The 5,617-nt window shown below is 37.3% G+C and overlaps 1 pseudogene; it reads right to left on the bottom strand.

Moving 5' to 3' along the window:
- Positions 1 to 1,554: 1,554 nt before the first annotated feature.
- Positions 1,555 to 2,033, bottom strand: LOC121482558 (annotated as a pseudogene).
- Positions 2,034 to 5,617: the final 3,584 nt, after the last annotated feature.

The raw sequence follows: 5,617 nt of genomic DNA, 5'->3' as shown, positions 1-5,617 counted from the left end.
AATACTATATTGAATAACAGTGGTGAAAGTGGACATCCTTGTCTTGTTCTTGATCTTAGGGGAAAGACTGAGAGTTTTTCCCCATTGAAAATGATATTCACTGTGGGGCTTTTCATAAATGCCTTTTATGATATTGAGAAACGTTCTCTCTATCCCTACATGCTGAAGAGTTTTGATCAGGAATGGATGCTGTATTTTGTCAAATAATGTCTCTGCATCTATTGAGAGGATCTCCTAGGGTTCTTTTTTTTCTCTTATAGATATGATCTATAGTTGATTGTTTTACTAGTATTGAACCATGCTTTCATCCCAGGGATAAATCCCACTTGGTTGTGGTGAATAATCCACTTAATGTACTGTTGGATCCTGTTGGCTAGTATCTTGGTGAGAATTTTTGCATCCATGTTCATTAGGGATATTGGTCTATAATTCTCCTTTTTGGTGGGGTATTTGTCTGGTTTTAGGATTAATATAATGGTGGCCTCATGAATGAGTTTGGAAGTACTCCCTTCCTCTCTATTCTTTGAAACAGCTTTATTAGAATAGGAATTATTTCTTCTTTAAATGTTTGGTAGAATTCCCCAGGGAAATCATTTGGCCCTCAACTTTTGTGTCTTGGGAGGTTTTTGATGATTGCTTCAGTTTCCTCGCTGGTTATTGGCCTGTTTAGGTTTTCTATTTCTTCTTGTTCCAGTTTTGGTAATTTTTAGGTTTCCAGAAATACATCCATTTCTTCTAGATTGCCTAATTTGTGGGCATATAACTGCTCATAAAACTTTTAAATAATTGTTTGTATTTCCTTGGTATTGGTCATGATCTCTCCTCTTCCATTCATGATTTTCTTAATTTGAGTCTCTTTTCTTTTTAATAAGGCTGGCAAAAGATTTATCTATCTTATTAATTCTTTCAAAGAACTGTCTCCTGATTTTCTTGATCTATTCTACAGTTCTTCTGGTCTCTGTTTCATTGAGTTCTGTTCTAATTTTTACTATCTCACTTCTTTTGCTTGGTTTAGGTTTTGCTTCCTGTTCTTTGTCCAATTCCTTTAGGTGCAAGGTTAGCATGTGTATTTTAGTTTTTTTTTTTCCTCCAAATTTTTTTGAGGGGTGTTTGTATTGTGATATTTTTTCCTCTTAGAACTGTTTTCGCAATATCCCAAAGATTTTAAAAAGTTGTATTTTTCGTTTCATTTCTTTTTTTAAAAAAGTATCTTTATTATAAGGAAAATACACAGCAAAACAGAGCTAGAAAGTAGTGTGGGTATAAGATCTAGAGAAATTTAATCATGAAACAACCTGCTCAGTTACCAAACATGCTGTTCAAACATGGATTCCTGCTGTGAGGGAGAGTGATTTAGCCCTTATCCTTCCCACCTTTCCAGATTCAAAAGATCTGCTCTTAGGGCTGGGCCCAGGGAGCCCATTTTCCAATTTCTTCTCTTCCTGGAGTTTGGGAAAGTTATATAGTTCTCAGGCTTTCAAGATACAGAAGACAATATGGAGAAGGAAAGGATATTCTAGCCCTTTGGTCCAATGTTATCCCCAGCCCTATCCCTCAGTATTTGTTGATGCCAGAGATAAACCCCATGGAATTAGGGCAACTTAGGCAGCAGTATGCTAAGCAATGAGGCTGTGTTGATGAGGAAGTGAGCAGCATCATCCTTGGCGTAGAAGCTGACCAGGAGGTAAGTACAATAGGAGAGATGCTGAGGAATTTGTGGGAAGAGGTAAATTGGAGCCCATAGTCCATCTGTTCCTAGTGTGTCAGAAGCCGAGCCTTTCCTTGGTCAGGGGTCTCAAAAGGTGTCCCTTTCACAAGTTATGGGTGACATTGTTCGGGGTCCAGACGATAGGTATGCTGAAGAAGGGGATGCTTAGTAGATCCACATTCAGCAGTCCTACCAAGATGATGTAGGCCAGCCAGATGCTCTGGCTCTTCATCACTCGAGTGTTGGTGTTTACTTCACTGTGTGCCACCCCCACATTCTTTCTGCTGGCTTCAAAAGCCGGTCCGACTTGAGGCGCGACGTTCATTACCACTGTATTTTTATTTTCATTAGTCTCTATGGATCTTTTTAATTCTTCTCTAATTTCCTGGTTGACCCATTCATCTTTTAGTAAGATGTTCTTTAACTTCATGTTTTTGAGTTTCTTCCAAATTTCTTCTTGTGATTGAGTTCCAGTTTCAAAGCACTGTGGTCTGAAAATATGCATGGGACAATCCCAATCTTTTGGCATCAGTTGGGACCTGATTTGTGACCCAGTATGTGGTCTATTCTGGAGAAAGTTCCATGTGCATGTGAGAGGAATGTGTATTCAGTTGCACTAGGATGGGATTTTCTGTATATATCTGTGAAATCCATTTGGTCTAGCATGTCACTCAAGGACCTTGTTTCTTTGATGTTCTGCTTACAAAATCTATCATTTGCTGAGACTGCTGCGTTAAAGTTTCCTACTATTAATGTATTATTATCTATGTATCTCTTTACTTTGGTTATTTATTGGTTAATATACTTGGGTGCTCCCACATTAGGGGCATAAATACTCACAATTGTTAGGGCCTCTTATTGGACAGACCCTGTATCATAGTGTCCTTCTTCATCTCTTATTACAGTTTTTGGTATAAATTCTTTTTTTTTTTAGTTTTTGGTATAAATTATAATTTATCTGATATGAGGATTGCTACCCCAGTTTTCTTCTGAGGTGAATTTGAATTGTAAATGGTTCTCCACTGCTTCATTTTCAGGCTGGAGATGTCCTTAAGTCTAAAATGAGTCTCTTGTTGACAGCATATAGATGGCTCTTGCTTTCTTATCCAGTCCCATACCCTGAGTCTTTTGATGGGATTATTTAGCCCATTCATGTTCAGAGTAACTATTGAAAGATATGAATGTAGAGTTATTGTATTACTTACACAGTCCTTGTTTTGTGGATTGGTGTTTGGTTTCCCTCTTTCTTTTACAGGGTTCCCCTTAATATTTCTTGAAGAGCTGGTTTAGTGAGCACATATTCTTTCACTTTCTGCCTATACTGAAAGTTCTTTATCTCTCTTTCTATTCTGAATGACAGCCTTGCTGAATAAAATATTCTTGGATGCATTTTTTCTCATTAATACCCTCTATTATTATGACAGCTCCTTCTGGCCTGCTAGGTCTCTGTGTATAGGTTTGTTGTTAATCTGATATTTCTTCCCATATAAGTGAAGCATCTCTTGTCTAGAGCTGCTTTAAGAATTTTCTCTATCTTTGAAATTTGCAAGTTTCACTCTTAAATGTCAAGGTGTTGAACAGTTTTTGTTGATTTTGGTGGGTCCTCTCTATTTCTTGGATCTGAATGCCTGTTTCCTTCCCCCAGATTAGGAAAGTTCTTAGGTATGATTTATTCAAATATACTTTGTGTTCCTTTCTCTCTACCTTTTCTGGAATGCCAATAGCCCTAATATTATTTCTTATCAAGCTATAATTTATTTCCCTAGGCCTTTACTCGTGGGTTCTTTTTTTTCCTTGTGGGTTCTTAATTGTTTTTTTTTTTCTTTTTACCTCAGCTCCCTTCCTTTCCATCAACTTGTCTTCTATATCACTTAGTCTCTCTTCTACCTCATTAACCCTAGCAGTTAGAGCATCCAGATTAAACTGTATCTCAGTTAAAGTATTTTTAATTCTGACCTTATTAGATCTCAATTTTTCACTAAGAGAATCTCTAGAGTCCTTTATGCTGTTTTATGGAGCCACCAGGAATTTTATAATTTTACTTCTGAATTGTATCTCTGACATGGTTTTTAAATCCACGTCCAGCAAGTCTGTGGTAGAGTATTACTTCCGGGCCTTTCCTTTGTGGTGAATTCTTCCTTCTAGTCACTTTTTCCAGTGCAGAGTGACTTATGAATGAGCAGAGTCAAAAATATCAACCACAACTAAGTAAAATACACCCTTGATGGAAGCGATTACTTTTCTCTCTTTATATTCCAGGTTGCATTTGCATTCCAGGTAGCATTCCAACTGTTCTCTCTTTACATCTCAGGTTGAATTTGTAGGTGTTCAGTATGTTTTGAAAGTTATCTAAGTAAGTTTGTGTGACCAGATAAATTGAGGACCTCTGTTCTTCCATCATCTACCTTCCTCCCCCAGTTCTCAACTCTTAAACCTCAATAATTTATGAGGACACTTTCAAATATTGATCAACAGATAATAGAAATTATTGTTTCAAGTAGGGATGCACACTTCAAATCTTGTCAAAAGGACCTTGAAGAGAGTGAATCATCTCATAATGAATCAAATAAACTTTGCAGCAAATTAAAAGGGGAAAATTGGGATATCAATCTTGAACCAACAGTCATATTTCCTGGCACATGCAATACAAGCTCTAAATGAAGGTAAGATTATTTCAGGTTTTTTTTTTTTTGCTGTTGTTGTGGTTAATAATTTAATCTCAATGCTTAGCAGAATGCTGCTTCAAGTAAGCACTCAACAAATATTTGTTTAATGCATAAATATGCAAGAGAGTGTATTATTTTTTTAAAATTTTTATTTATTTATTTATGATAGTCACAGAGAGAGAGAGAGAGAGAGAGAGAGAGAGAGAGAGGCAGAGACATAGGCAGAGGGAGAAGCAGACTCCATGCACCGGGAGCCCAACATGGGATTCGATCCCGGGTCTCCAGGATCGCGCCCTGGGCCAAAGGCAGGCGCCAAACCGCTGCGCCACCCAGGGATCCCTAGAGAGTGTATTATTAAGAAAGAGTTGTAGTCAGGTAGAGAGAGATAATGGGCTGACATGCAACAATTTAAATACTATTAAAGTGGATATTTTTATAGATCATGAGTAGCATTCAGCATTAGAGTAATTTGCAATTATTGTGGTCTTGAATACCTTTATTTAGAATATTTTATTTGAAACATGTGCTCAGAATTTCTCATTTTCTGATGTGAAGGTGATCTGGCTGTGACATTTGTCACCCCATTGTCAGGTTTGATTCAGTTGATCTGTCTGGCTAGGCAGGTGTCTCCTTCCTTCCTCACTACTCCAGATGCACCCTCCAGAAGCTGCATGCTAGGTTGAAAAGGACAACCTTCCCCAACAGAGGAGGACTGATCTTTGGTCCAGATTATGGGGGTAGCTGTGTTCCCTTGCTATAACTTTCAAACAAGCTCTCAAGGTCCATTTTTAGGAGCATGTAGGGTAGTTAAGGTTACAAGCCTCCAGACACATCCAAAAGAGATGCTGCATATGGAAGTCTGCCTTTCCTTAAAACAACAACAACAAAAATCTCATTTTCAAAATTGTGCTATAAACACATGTACACACACCATTGGGAATCACAGAATCAGAATAACTTGTCATTCAAAAAAGGAATTTTGTAAAGCTATGAGAGAACATTAATAAATATTCTAATTGCATGTAAGACCCATAGCAACTAAATGGTGGCTATATTTTGAGAAGATAATAGAAGATCAGTGACAGAGTTTGTTAGATATTTATTTTGATTGTTCAAATTAAGACATTTTTAAAAGGCAAATGAATTAAAGGATTAGAGAGGCAACACATGTGCACTGTCCTTTTTGTTTTTCCTTATAAATACTACACATGGAACTCCCAAGCTTCAGTAGATAAACATGTGG

This window comes from Vulpes lagopus, chromosome X (genome assembly GCF_018345385.1).
Source record: "Vulpes lagopus strain Blue_001 chromosome X, ASM1834538v1, whole genome shotgun sequence".
Lineage (NCBI taxonomy): Eukaryota > Metazoa > Chordata > Mammalia > Carnivora > Canidae > Vulpes > Vulpes lagopus.
The sequence above is the reverse complement of the archived record's forward strand: the minus strand, read 5'-3'. Positions and strand labels throughout refer to the sequence as shown.